This window comes from Leptodactylus fuscus, chromosome 2, assembly GCF_031893055.1.
Source record: "Leptodactylus fuscus isolate aLepFus1 chromosome 2, aLepFus1.hap2, whole genome shotgun sequence".
Classification (NCBI taxonomy): domain Eukaryota; kingdom Metazoa; phylum Chordata; class Amphibia; order Anura; family Leptodactylidae; genus Leptodactylus; species Leptodactylus fuscus.
Genome location: NC_134266.1, coordinates 125,751,706 through 125,766,601, shown reverse-complemented (window position 1 = coordinate 125,766,601; position 14,896 = coordinate 125,751,706). Strand labels below are relative to the sequence as shown.

The following is a 14,896-nucleotide window of genomic DNA, read 5'->3' as shown; positions in this document are numbered from 1 at the left end:
TGCTCACTGGTACGTTGTCAAAGTTGGTGCCCTCTCTAAAGTCTGCCAAATGGGCAAAATGTCTTTAAGTGTGCCATAGAGGCATGTCTAGCAGACAGTGATCCCTCACCACTCCTACACTACTCAAAAGTAGCATCTGAGAGCCTTTTCATAGGGCAGTGTTGAAAGCTATAAAATTTTATCACATGCTTTACAAATAGTATTCAGATAATAACCACAATACTTAACAGAAAAACTGCATATGGCAAGATATGCAGCACAAAATCAAGGTCTAAAGTTTTTGGAAACACTACGGCTAAAATGTGGTAATAACAAGACTAGATAAAATGATGGCTGACTAAAGATTCAACAGGACAGATCGCAATTTAAACTTATTGTCTGGAAATTGTTAACTGAATGAAATGACACTGTTGCAGAAATTATGATGCTGCAGCAATGACAAAACTATGTACTATGGTGATCACTTTGGCCATTGATTAACTATGGCAGCCGCATGGAATTGGAGAATGAAGGATAAGACCAGAGGCTGCCACTGGAACATAGAAGGGGTAACAATTCAACCTCGGGGACTACGATTGTTAGGACTCATTCACACAGGGCAAGAGGGGGTGGATTTGGGCGCTGAATCCACGTCAGAATAACAATAGAGGTCTATAGAGAAGCGATCTGCACTTTCTTCAGGCGGATTCCGCGGCTGATTCAGCCCCGGTGTCCACCTCGCAGCAGCACCCTCCAGATTAGGTCCATTCATTTTGGGCCTACATCAGAGCGGGAAGCCGCGATTGTCGGAAGCCGTGACAGTCGTGGTAGGTGCATTTTGGCCCTATTCTGATGCAGCTTCCCGCATCAAAATCAGAACCAAAATACGCCATCCCGTGCCCCGTGTGAACTAGCCCTTGGGATTCAGAGCAGTGAGACCCACAGACATTTATTACCAAATTTTGGGGGGTATATAAAACAAAGTATGGTATCTCTACTATTCTACACAGTATTTGATTAAATAAATTCAGAAAATTAGCAAAGATAGTGTTCACCAGGCTTAAAAATCATTTATTTTCTCATGATGATGAAAGAAACAGTCATGACCTTGATTTATAGACCACTGACGCATTCTAATAGCTAATATTAAACTGTTTTTGAAAAGGAATGAGAGCTACAATCTGTTTTATATAATCCTCATGTTCACTTTAGAACTATTCCACCATATTGTGGATAAAAGAGATTTCAGCATACGTTTCCTTTTATGTCAATATTAGAATTTATTATCCCTTTAAATGAAATATTGATCTGGTCTCATCTGCTCATAACCCCTTGTGTCAATAAACTTTTATATTGGCAAAGCAAAGGTAATTTCTCATAAGAGATATGAGAAAAGAATCTTCAAATACTGTATATACATTATAAAGCCATATGTCACGCTCATACAAATGAGCTTTCTTCTTTTAATTCTGGGAAGAAACATACAAGTAAGGTCAAAACAAGGTCCAACTTGAAAGAGAGGTAATACATGCATGGGTTCACCCATGTGCCCCTTAAAACGTACATATATTTAGGTGAGATAAGTATTAAAGGGTGTATCTTGAGGCAAATGGGGCTGGTAATTGAACACTCTGCCCCAGGCTGTTCATTCACTACAAATCTTTTCTGTACGATGATTTGTGACATGGCTGCTATTTTGTCATACAACTGTATTTATCAGTCTAGTAAGGACACATCTTAATTCAGATTTTGTAACTTTTCATTAACCAAGGCACTCATAGGAAGAAAATTATAGTGTCCATGCTGTATAGAGCACCTATGAGAATACATCTGGACTACTGTGGAAAGTTCTGGAGACCCACCTATAAAAAGAGACAACTAAAGTAGAACAGATGCAAAGGCAGACTATAAAAATGGGGAAGGGTCTGAAGCATAAAACATATCAGGTGAGACTTACAGGAGCCTTGAGGAAAGAAGAAAAAGAGGGGACATGATGAAAACCTTTAAATGTTAAATGTATAAACAAGGTTTAGGTGGGAAGTATTTTTAATGAAAAACTGATCAAAAGAACAAGGGACATCATTTGAAATTAGATACAGAAAAGATCCCAAGCAATGTCAGGAAATATTGTTTCCATAAAAGAGTAAATGAAAATCAAGCAATATGGATCTCTCTGAACCTTACCATTTACTACATAATTAAAAAAAATAGACCCATAAAATAGAAATAAATGTAGATACATATACTTTGTGGGAGAGGCTTAAATAGAATGAAATGGACTTACTGATATCTAAGCAAACTAAATTTTGGGGAATATAGAGTACTACAGCCTTCTTCAGAAAATGTGAGGGTTCAGGACTCACCCTAATATCATCCCTAGGGTTCCCAACATACAACCCTATTGCACCCTATTCAAGTTCACTGCTACCAACGCATTTCATTCGCTGGCTATCCAGGGTACTCCTCAGAGAATCTACAAGTGAAAGCAGAAAAACAAAAGGACAATCACAAAATGCATTCTGATCATATTCAAAGTCGATGCAGTGAAATATACACCAAAGAGATTAAATATGAAAGTAAACATAAAGTCAAATGGACTTAATATAGGAGAAAGATATCATAAACTTATATTACTATACTGTAAAAAACAGACAGCATGGTTTTAATAAAGACAGAAATTATTAGACTAACCTGATTTGCTTATATCAGGGGTAGGGAACCTTCGGCTCTCCAGCTGCTGTGAAACTACAACTCCCAACATGCTCCATTCACTTCCATTGGAGTTCCAACAACAGCAGAGCAAGTATGCATGCTGGGAGTTGTAGTTTTGCAACAGCTGTTGAGCCGTACGTTCCCTACCCTTGTCTTATATGAAAAGGTGAACAGATGTCTGGACAAAGGTAAAGGGGTTGATATTGAGTTCCTGGACTTTGCAAAGGCATTTGACACTGTTCCTTATAGATGTTTAATGGGTAAAATTAGATCTATTGGCTTGGAAAATATAGTTTGTAATTGGATTGAAAACTGGTTGAAGGTCAATGACTGCTTCTTAGACTCTTATAAGTGATGTACCACATAGTTCACTCAAGGATAGACTGTTATTTAACTTAATTATTAATATATAGAAGATGGGGTTAATAGCACTGTCTCTATTTTTGCAGATGACATCAAGTTATGTAGTACAGTGCAGTTTATGGAGGATGTACGTAGGTTACAAGCACACTTGGAAACACTGAGTGTTTAGGCATCTACATAACACATGAGGTTCACGGTGGATAAACGTAAACTTATGCATCTGTAAAAATAATCTGTATACAATGTATGTCCAAGGGGAAGTAAAGATGAGAGAGTCACAGGTGGAGAAGGACCTGGGTGTTCTTGTAGATCATAGATTAAATTGCAGCATACAATGTCAATCAGCTGCTTCTAAGGCCAGCAGGATTCTGTCTTGTATTAAAAGTGGTCAGCAACAGCTGATACTTCCAAAAAACAGTTAGATACCTTTGTAGAGCAAAATAGGATTGATGGCTATGGAAATGTATAGACTATCATGCCGTTTCCCATCCCCTGGTTGAATTTAATGGACATATGTCTTTTTTCAACCATACTAACTATTGTGAGAGAGTGAAGGGTGTAGTCTGGGAAGACAAGTACATCCCAGCCAGGCACCTAAAGGGTGTTTGGTAAAGACCCACACCAGGGAGGTCAGCTGACTAATCAGGCCCTAATAACAGTCTGAGTGTGAAGACTGGGAAGTGTGGCACCTCACTGATAGCATTGAACTGTCCAGACCGGACCTCCAAAGCAGGTACTGTGCCACCCGTTGTTGCTGCCAAGGTGGGAGACTGGTAGCTAGTCTCCTGTATAGTCAGGGAAAAGTTTCCTTACATTTAAGTTAGTTTCTCAGCCGAGAAAGGATTTGTTTTGTTTATCCTGTGGCTTTGCAAAAACAGTGTATGCGTTACATGTGAATAAAGCCTGAACCTGTGTGCAATCCAGAGTCTGTGTCCCTGTTTCCTATACTGCTACAAGCATCTACCTGAGCGATTCCCCACACTATGTAACTGTGTAACTATGGACTCACAGTTAGGAATTGACATAGGGTAAATACCAAGAAACAAGGGCTCAACCCCACTCCAGTCGGGGAGCTTGGAGTCCTCACATTGGTAAGGACTGCATGAGGAAGCATGCACCTGGAGCACTTTAAATGAAGCCCAGAGCCTTTCACTCCCACCCTTCCAACTCCCAATTGACATCAGGCCAGAGGAAATCCTAGCCAGATCAAACGAAAACAGTGGGTATTGCACATACTTAAAGAAGTGCAGAGGCTAAATCTTTGAACTCCTATAGTCAGTACATAAAAATCGTTATTATCTCCACTACTTACAATGCATTTAACTACTTTTATTAAATATCCCATGGTTTTAGCTAAATTCTCCTGCTACACCCACTCATTTAGTACTGAATGTTAATTATACAATATCTATAAAGGTGCTGAAACATAATATGGATACTGCTGAATATATTTGCATGATTTAACTTTATTGGGCATTTGCTGATGCACTAGGTAGAGCCAGTGGAGATGCTGAACTAATGTGTAAACAGCGCTGTGGTCGTGCCACTCAATAATAGAGTGCTGGCCAATGCGCTTCTCTATGTATGTACTGGAAATCCCCATTTCTTTCGTTTTGACGCAGTCAGGCTTTTTCCCGGCCTGACATCATTGTGGTGGGTGTGACCGACTCCAGCCTTTATTTAAAGTTCTTACCATTCTAAGGACTTCAGGCTTCCCAGGGGTTGATCCCTTGATTCTTGTATTTACCCTATGCTAACTCCTAACTGTGTGTGATATAAGTATATACCTTACAGCAGTGTTAAGTCCATTTGGCTTTATGTTTACTTTCATATTGAGTCTCTTTGGTGGATATTTATTTGACTGCATAGGCTTTGAGTATGATAAAGAAGCATTTTGTATTTTCCTCATGTTTTTTCTGTTCTCACCTGTAGATACCCCGAGGAGTAACCTGATTACCTAGGATAATGAACACGTTGGGAGCAGTGAACTTGAATATGGTGTATTAGGATTAGATTTGGGGACCACTCTTTTCATGGCGGGAGTTATATTTTGGGGGTCCTTGGGATGATATTAGGGTAAGTTATCCACCATCTCCCTTTTCTGAGGAAAACATTCAGGTTATAGTACCCTATAGTCCCCACAATTTGATTTTCTTAGATACCTATAAGGCTAAGGCCCCACGGGCTGTAATCGCAGTGCTAAAACGCTGCGGAAAGAACCGCTGCGTGATCGCACTACAAGCAGACATGCGCAGTCGGCTCTGCCCAGGCCCGATGCCTGGCAGAATGAATTCAGAGCCAGAAGATGCCTCGGGGACGCTTTGCAGGGAGAAGACTTCTAAAGGTAAAAGAAGAACCAGCGTTGATTGGCAATGTATAGCATTCTGCCAATCAACGCTGGTTCTGCATTGAATCTTAACTTCGAACAGCTAGTAGTACTCGATCAAGTACGAGTATTTCGAATACCATAGTATTCGATCGAACACCTACTCGATCGAGTACTACTCGCTCATCTCTATTTCATACTATTTAAGCTTCTACCTTTAAGTGTATGTATCTGTATTTAATTCTATTTTATGGGCCTATTTTTTTTTTCTTTAATTATTTAGGAACAGTTAAGTTTTAGAGAGATCCATATTCCCCAATTTTCATTTATAACGAGTAGTGGATCAGTGGGTGATGGGCTGCTATGGGACATTATACTGTGGGGCCATGGAGGGGCCACTATGGGACAATATGCTGTGTGGAAGGGCCGCAATGGTACATTATACTTTTGGAGGGTCCGCTATGGCACATTATACTATACTGAGGGCTGCTATGGCACCTTTTACTGTTATTGAGGGCCGCAATGGGAAAATTATACTGGAGAAGGGGTAACTGTGGTATATTATAGTGTGTGTAAATGGGGAATTATATTGCATGTAAGCCACAAAAGGGGGTGCTTTGCTTTGTGGGGGTGGGGGGCCCAAAGTAAAATGTTTGCTATGGGACCCAGTCTTTGATAGTTATGCCCCAGGACTGAGATAGCTACATTTCATGCATTTTTGTCAAATAAGAGTAAGCTTTCTTTTTACATCATTTTAGGGATTCTTGTTTATTATTATTTGTTCTTGGTTTTAAAAAATATTGAAAATGTTTACATATTCTTTATGTTTTTCTTACTTAGTCCTTATGTTTTCCTTTTTCCTGGACATAAAGACACTGAAATGAATTGTTAAATAAGGGATAATGCCTTTAAGTTAAAGGGTTATTCCAACCAAAGATATTATGTGTGATGTGCACTGGATATGCTCTAAACATCTGTTGTTGGTGGGAGTTCAAACTTTTGAGAGCACCATCCGATTTTGCTATTTAACGTCACCAACATAAGAAATCACAGCAGCAATTTGTCTACCTCCTTGTATAGGGAAAAACATTACCTCCGTTTTCGCTATAGACAAAAACTCCTATGTCTATGTCATAAATGCCTTTGGTTATAGCACTTAATAATGCAAACCATGTAATCTTTACATAGATGTAATGTATGCATAATGTAAATGCAAATATACACAAATAAAAATAGCCTCAGCTCAACCATTTCCACTAAGGAATACATTTTTGTTATTGCTCTGAATATTAATAATATATTAAATTAGCAACATTGCAGAGAAAGTCTGAAATAAGTTTTAAAAAATCCAATGTATTTAACCACAGGATATTTTCGAGCCTTGTAGAGATTTTTTTTCACAGTAACATTAATCACAGCAAGTTAATGTCGGCTTGGCGTGCTTAATCTTCAAGCCTACAACATGTGAAAGATATAGAGCCTAGACGTACACTGGAGAATACAATCAATACATGAATTAAAATGAATGCTACATCATTAGCCTTAAATATCCCTCAGATGACACATATGACCTAGTCCTGTCGATACGCTCTCAATTCTAACGTCCTATTCCCATGGAAAGGTATTGCTTGCCAAATTGCTTCTTTAAGAGTCTGAAGGCGATTTTATTATTAGGTGTGTCCTATGAAAGAAAAGTATAGTTAAAATATGTCAGATTATTAATATACATATTAAAGGGGTTGTCCGATGTCAGTAAATGTATGTTATTGTTTGTATAATGAAACGTTTTACAATTGATACAAAAAATGTGTATCAATTCCTGGTTGCTTCCATTTCTTAATGATTTTCAGTGAATAAAAACCGGTCCATAGTCATGTGATGGACACACAAGTGCACGTCTAAAGTAGTCAGTGCTCTGTCTTGTAATGAGCTGTACAAGTGTGTGTGTGTGAATCACATGACCATGGACTGTCCATAACATGACCATAACATAACATGGACTGATTTTTATGTACTGGAAGTAAACAAAGAATGACAGTAAACAGAGTTAGTACATGAAGAAGTTAGCACACCTACTAATGTACAGTACCATGCATAAGTTTATAAGCACCTTTCAACTAATTCTGACACATTAGTAGGACTCTACCTTGCCATTAGCTTTCCTTACACATATTTGTAACCTGGATATGCACTACACTTTCTGGTTTGGTTTTTAAGTGACGTGGAAAGTGTAACTGAATTGGTATAATATACAGTCCTATGAAAAAGTTTGGGCACCCCTATTAATCTTAATCATTTTTAGTTCTAAATATTTTGGTGTTTGCAGCAGCCATTTCAGTTTGATATATCTAATAACTGGTGGACACAGTAATTTTTAAGGATTGAAATGAGGTTTATTGTACTAACAGAAAATGTGCAATATGCATTAAACCAAAATTTGACCGGTGCAAAAGTATGGGCACCTCAACAGAAAAGTGACATTAATATTTAGTACATCCTAATTTTGTAAAGATAACAGCCTCTAGTCGCTTCCTGTAGCTTTTAATCAGTTCCTGGATCCTGGATGAAGGGATTTTGGACCATTCCTCTTTACAAAACAATTCAAGTTCAGTTAAGTTTGATGGTGGCCGAGCATGGACAGCCCGCTTCAAATTATCCCACAGATGTTCAATGATATTCAGGTCTGGGGACTGGGATGGCCATTCCAGAACATTGTAATTGTTCCTCTGCATGAATGCCTGAGTCGATTTTGAGCGGTGTTTTGGATCATTGTCTTGCTGAAATATCCATCCCCGGTGTAACTTCAACTTCGTCACTGATTCTTGAACATTATTCTCAAGAATCTGCTGATATTGAGTGGAATCCATGCGACCCTCAACTTTAACAAGATTCCCGGTGTCGGCATTGGCCACACATCCCCAAAGCATGATGGAACCCCCACCAAATTTTACAGTGGGTAGCAAGTGTTTTTCTTGGAATGCTGTTTTTTTTTTGGACACTATGCATAACACCTTTTTGTATGACCAAACAACTCAATCTTTGTTTCATCAGTCCACAGGACCTTCTTCCAAAATGAAGCTGGCTTGTCCAAATGTGCTTTTGCATACCTCAGGCGACTCTGTTTGTGGCGTGCTTGCAGAAACAGCTTCTTTCTCATCACTCTCCCACACAGCTTCTCCTTGTGAAAAGTGTGCTGTATTGTTGACCGATGCACAGTGACACCATCTGCAGCAAGATGATGCTGCAGCTCTTTGGAGGTGGTCTGTGGATTGTCCTTGACTGTTCTCACCATTCTTCTTCTCTGCCTTTCTGATATTTTTCTTGGACTGCCACTTCTGGGCTTAACAAGAATTGTCCCTGTGGTCTTCCATTTCCTTACTATGTTCCTCACAGTGGAAATTGACAGGTTAAATCTCTGAGACAACTTTTTGTATCCTTCCCCTGAACAACTATGTTCAACAATCTTTGTTTTCAGATCATTTGAGAGCGGGCTGTCCATGCTCGGCGGCCATCAAACTTAACTGAACTTGAATTGTTTTGTAAAGAGGAATGGTCCAAAATCCCTTCATCCAGGATCCAGGAACTGATTAAAAGCTACAGGAAGCGACTAGAGGCAAAAGGAGGATGTACTAAATATTAATGTCATTTTTCTGTTGAGGTGCCCATACTTTTGCACCGGTCAAATTTTGGTTTAATGCATATTGCACATTTTCGGTTAGTACAATAAACCTCATTTCAATCCTGAAATATTACTGTGTCCATCAGTTATTAGATATATCAAACTGAAATGGCTGCTGCAAACACCAAAATATTTAGAACTAAAAATGATTAAGATTAATAGGGGTGCCCAAACTTTTTCATAGGACTGTATAACTTGTACAATAGTGCTATCATCTTGAAGATGATCATCATCTTGGAGTTCTATTTTAACCTCATTGTAAACTCATTTAAAACATAACTTGTAATAGTTCCATATATAAAATCTATTGGAACTAATAAATTAAATAGATCAAAATGTGCATCCTATAGTGAACAAGGTGACTTCACTAAGGTACCATGCATCAAATACTCCTGGGCCTGTATAGTGCTAACTAATAGATACAGAATATACTGGCATTTATAGGGTAAGTTAGCATTATAGGGTAAGTAGGCGACTCACTCTCTCCCTAGATGACATCAGAGCATTGCACTTATTAAAGGGGCTCTATCAGCAAAATTATGCTAATAGAGCCCCACATATGCGTGAATAGCCTTTAAAAAGGCTATTCAGGCACCGTAAATGTTATAGTAAACCCCGTTCCCGTGTTTCAATAAAAGCATTAAAACATATATGCTAATCGTACCTGAACGTGCACCATGGCGGGGATGCACGATGCTACATCATCTTCGGGCACGCCTGCCTCTTCTGTCTTCTTGTAGTTACGCCCTCTGGTTCCGTGTCTTCTAATCCCGTGCCTGCGTAGTAGCGCTTCCCTCCAGAGCACTACTGCGCAGGCTCACTTGCCAGTCCACGTAGAACTACACGAGTGTACTGCACGCTCACGAACTGCCATTAAGTAAAATGGCGAGTGATCCTGCGCAGTAGCGATCTGGAGGGAAGCGCTACTACGCAGGCATGAGATTTGAAGACCTCAAGCCGGAAGAAGACCAATAGGAAGCCGGCAGAAGAGATGGGACCAGAGGGCGTCGCTCCAAGAAGACAGAGGAGGCAGGCGTGCCCGAAGATGACGCGGCATCATGCATCACCGCCCCCGATGCACGTTCAGTAAGAATGGCATATATGTTTTTATGCTTTTATTTAAAAACGGGACCTGGGGTTAATATAACATTTACAGGGCTCATCAAGGCTCTATAAAACCCTGTTAAGGCCTCAGTCCTGGGCAGATCCTGGGGGAAAGAGGAGGTGCTGGGTCCTGTCACAACAACCTGACCTCTGGTGAGAGGCCTGTGTGAACACAGCTTCTGTTTTGTTTTGTTTTGTTTTCTTCGTGTGGCTGGAGCAAGCCACACATATAGACAGTGTTCTTGTGTTTAGTTAGTAGCTCAAGTGAGCAGGTTTTGTTTTATTGTTTTGGCCTGAAGTTAAGGCCTGTTTTTGTTTCTGCCAGTTTTTGAAAATAAATGTACAGGGTAAAACCTGTTTGTACCAGATTTTTATGTGTCTGTCTCTGACTGTCTGGGTCCGCTGCTGCTACCACTGAGCTTACTTCCGAACAATATATATATATATATATATATATATATATATATATATATATATATATATATATATATATATATGTATGTAACATATGTGACACATGGATGCAAAACAGCCATGAGAAATGGACTCTTTCATCCATCTTTCATAGCCATTTTTATCTGTTATCGTGAATATAGTCAGCTAATCTAATAGCTATTCGACAACTACTGTACTTTGTGTTCCACAAACAGCAGCTTGTACCATATTTCTCATGCATTACTTCCTTTAAACAATATACAGAAAGTGCTAAGAAAGGTAATGACATGATATAAATTAGGATCATGAAGTGCTGTCCTCATTGTGCCAATGTGAATTGGAAGAGTAAATGAAGCAAATTGATGCAAAATGTATTGATGTTTTTTTTTTAATAGGTAGTCCATTTTTCAGAGGCCCCTGAATATACAGTACATTTAGTTTACAAATAATCTTATTTTACTATCAAGGAAATAAGTGAATTAGCAATCTGGTTCCTAGTTAAACAACCACCATGGGTTCTCTGTCTGTATTCCTATTAACTACTTTGAAAATGTGCGTGAAATATTCATGTTTTAGAATAAAATAATACGTTATTAGTCCCCAAGGAGATATTCAGCATTCCACTGCTCCAGTGTAGAACAAACAAAAATGGTAAAACAACAAAACATCTACAACATCTCAAAACATCAAAAAAATAACATAACAAATGGTATAAACAGTATAAGAACAAAGAAAAGAGTTGATCACTTAGGTAGCATGTGGTGTAGTCAGAGTCGTGGCCACAGTTTGCAGATCACCAGGCAGCACCTGCCAGAGACAGTTACATTACTAATATTGTGCCCAACTTTTGGCAAGAATGGGTCACTGAGAGACCTGACCTTTCTGCAAGGAGGGATTTGTTTTAGCACTGGAATGAAACCCCAAAGCCAATGAGAAGGCTGAGGAAACACTTAGCAATGCAGAGTTTAAATAGTTTGTTGGCAGTCCTAGTTGATGTATCGCTCCCGTCAAGTAGACAGTGCATGCTTGAAGAGAACGATAGCAGATGGTATGAAGAACTTTCTGAGTCACTCCTTACCACACTGCAAATGGATGAACCTGTTGCTGAAGGAGTTGTATTGATTCATGATGGTGTTGTGTAAGGGGGCGAGTTGCTGCAGATGGCCAAAAATGTCTTTAAGGTCTTCTTTTCCAGGGTGTCCTACTCACTTTCAAGCATTTTGGCACCCACCAAACTAGCTATTTAGCTCGTTTCTTGACCTTTCTTTCTGGCATTTCCCCTCCGCCAAGCTACTGCCTCATAGAATAATGTTCTGGCTATCATTTACTGGAAGACCATTACTAGCAATTTTTCATACAGTTAAAATGACTGTAGTTTTCAAAGAAGGAATATTCTGCTGATGCCATTTTCTATATTTTTTTAAGTGTTCTGTTGTAAGGGAATTGCTTAGATGACAATTCCCCAGTAGCTGCTGGAGAACCCTGGAGGAAGGGGCATAAGAGACAGTGAGCCCTAAGCTGAAGCCCCCCACTGTCCCTTCCTCTTGCCAGACCCTATCCTATGTAATAGGCGGCAACTTAGAGACGATCCCTTCCAATATATGTGACACACAAAACGCAGACAAAACAAACAACAACAATGGGAGGTCAGCTAGCCAGGGGTCAGTAACAGTCGAGCAATGCAGTGCCAAATCGAAGTCCAAAAGAATAGTCAATAGGAAAAGCCAAGGTCAGGATAAGAATACAAGTAACAAAACAGCAAGAAAAACCACCAGCAAGCACAAGACAATAACAGGGACCAGTGTGAATGTGAGCCAAGACTAAATAGGGGAGGATGAACCCACCCCGGAACTTAAAGGAAGGCAGCCTATCAATCACAGGGCAAGACCAAATTTAACTACTTCATGGACAGAGGCAGACAAGGGCAGAAGATGAGTGTGGTGCAAATTCAATTAAAGAACTAGAGCCGTGTTCACACAGTGCAACCAAAAACTCTAAGCAAGGAACTAAACTGCACACGCCTCCTGCACCACTGCATGTGAGCCGAGGGTGGCGCAGTGTCCTGAACAGGCAGAGATGTTACATTAAACAAATGAACAAAACAAAATAAACAAAAAAAACGCTGACGTGTTTTGGAACAATGTGTCCCTTTCTCAAGGCATCCATAACAGTGGTTTCAGTTCCCTTAAATACTCCTTTCACTTTTTCCCAAGCACAATTGCCTTTCATTAACAAATTGCACATACAGGTGATGTTGTAAACAGGTGAAAATGTCCTTTACATAGAGAAATACTTCACTCGAAAACTGCTATACACCTACCACTTCATTTCCTTTTGTTTCCCTTAGATGTTCACGTATTCACATTAAAAGTCCCCTTATCCTTATATTCTAACATTGCTTAAATTAAATTTATTTATTATTAATATCATTTTATGACCCTACTCACTAGACCTTCAATCTGAACACTGTTCACACTTATATGCGTTATATCCAGCAAAAGACACATCCACCTCCTATTATTAAAAGCGATATACCATAGCCTATACATAAAAAGGGGGGATGACAATGTACATTTTTCCCTATCAGTATGTCTTTGGAATATGGGATGGAAATCCATGCAAACACAGGGAGAACATACAAACTCCTTGCAGATGGTTTTATGCCCTTGGTGGGATTTGAACACCAGGACTCCAGCATTGTAAGGCTGCAGTGCTAACCACTGAGCCACCGTGTGGCCCCTTCAACTGGTTGGTTTGTAATCCAGACAAAATATTAAATCATCCCCCCATTTTTATATATAGGCTATGGTTTATCGCTTTAATAGGAGGTGGATGTGCAAAAGTATGGGCACCTCAACAGAAAAGTGACATTAATATTTAGTAGATCCTCCTTTTTCAAAGATAACAGCCTCTAGTCACTTCCTGTAGCTTTTAATCAGTTCCTGGATCCTGGATGAAGGTATTTTGGACCATTCCTCTTTACAAAACAATTCAAGTTCAGTTAAGTTTGATGGTCGCCGAGCATGGACAGCCTGCTCTCAAATGATCTGAAAACAAAGATTGTTCAACATAGTTGTTCAGGGGAAGGATACAAAAAGTTGCTGTGAGGAACATAGTAAGGAAATGGAAGACCACAGGGACAGTTCTTGTTAAGCCCAGAAGTGGCAGTCCAAGAAAAATATCAGAAAGGCAGAGAAGAAGAATGGTGAGAACAGTCAAGGACAATCCACAGACCACCTCCAAAGAGCTGCAGCATCATCTTGCTGCAGATGGTGTCACTGTGCATCGGCCAACAATACAGCGCACTTTGCACAAGGAGAAGCTGTATGGGAGAGTGATGAGAAAGAAGCCATTTCTGCAAGCATGCCACAAACAGAGTCGCCTGAGGTATGCAAAAGCATATTTGGACAAGCCAGCTTCATTTTAGAAGAAGGTCCTGTGGACTGATGAAACAAAGATTGAGTTGTTTGGTCATATAAAAAGGCATTATAAATGGCGTCCAAAAAAACAGCATTCCAAGAAAAACACTTGTTACCCACTGTAAAATTTGGTGGAGGTTCCATCATGCTTTGGGGCTGTGTGGCCAATGCCGGCACCGGGAATCTTGTTAAAGTTGAGAGTCGCATGGATTCCACTCAGTATCAGCAGATTCTTGAGAATAATGTTCAAAAATCAGTGACGAAGTTGAAGTTATGCCGGGGATGGATATATCAGCAAGACAATGATCCAAAACACCGCTCCAAATCAACTCAGGCATTCATGCAGAGGAACAATGACAATGTTCTGGAATGGCCATCCCAGTCCCCAGACCTGAATATCATTGAACATCTGTGGGATAATTTTAAGCGGGCTGTCCATGCTCAGCAACCATAAAACTTAACTGATCTTGAATTGTTTTGTAAAGAGGAATGGTCCAAAATACCTTCATCCAGGATCCAGGAACTGATTAAAAGTTACAGGAAGCGACTAGAGGCTGTTATCTTTGCAAAAGGAGGGATCTACTAAATATTAATGTCACTTTTCTGTTGAGGTGCCCATACTTTTGTACCAGTCAAATTTTGGTTTAATGCATATTGCACATTTTCTGTTACTACAATAAACTAGAGATGAGCGAGTACTGTTCGGATCAGCCGATCCGAACAGCACGCTCGCATAGAAATTAATGGACGTAGCCGGCACGCGGGGGGTTAAGCGGCCGGCCGCCGTCAAAGCAGAAGTACCAGGTGCATCCATTCATTTCTATGGAGCATGCTGTTCAGATCGGCTGATCCGAACAGTACTCGCTCATCTCTACAATA

The 14,896-nt window shown here is 39.8% G+C and overlaps 1 non-coding gene across 1 annotated transcript; it reads right to left on the bottom strand.

Moving 5' to 3' along the window:
- Positions 1-11,430: 11,430 nt before the first annotated feature.
- On the bottom strand, positions 11,431-11,560 carry LOC142196422 (small nucleolar RNA SNORA35). Its single transcript, XR_012715237.1, has one exon. It is a non-coding gene; the product is annotated as a small nucleolar RNA SNORA35 (small nucleolar RNA).
- Between the last annotated feature and the right edge of the window lie 3,336 nt (positions 11,561-14,896).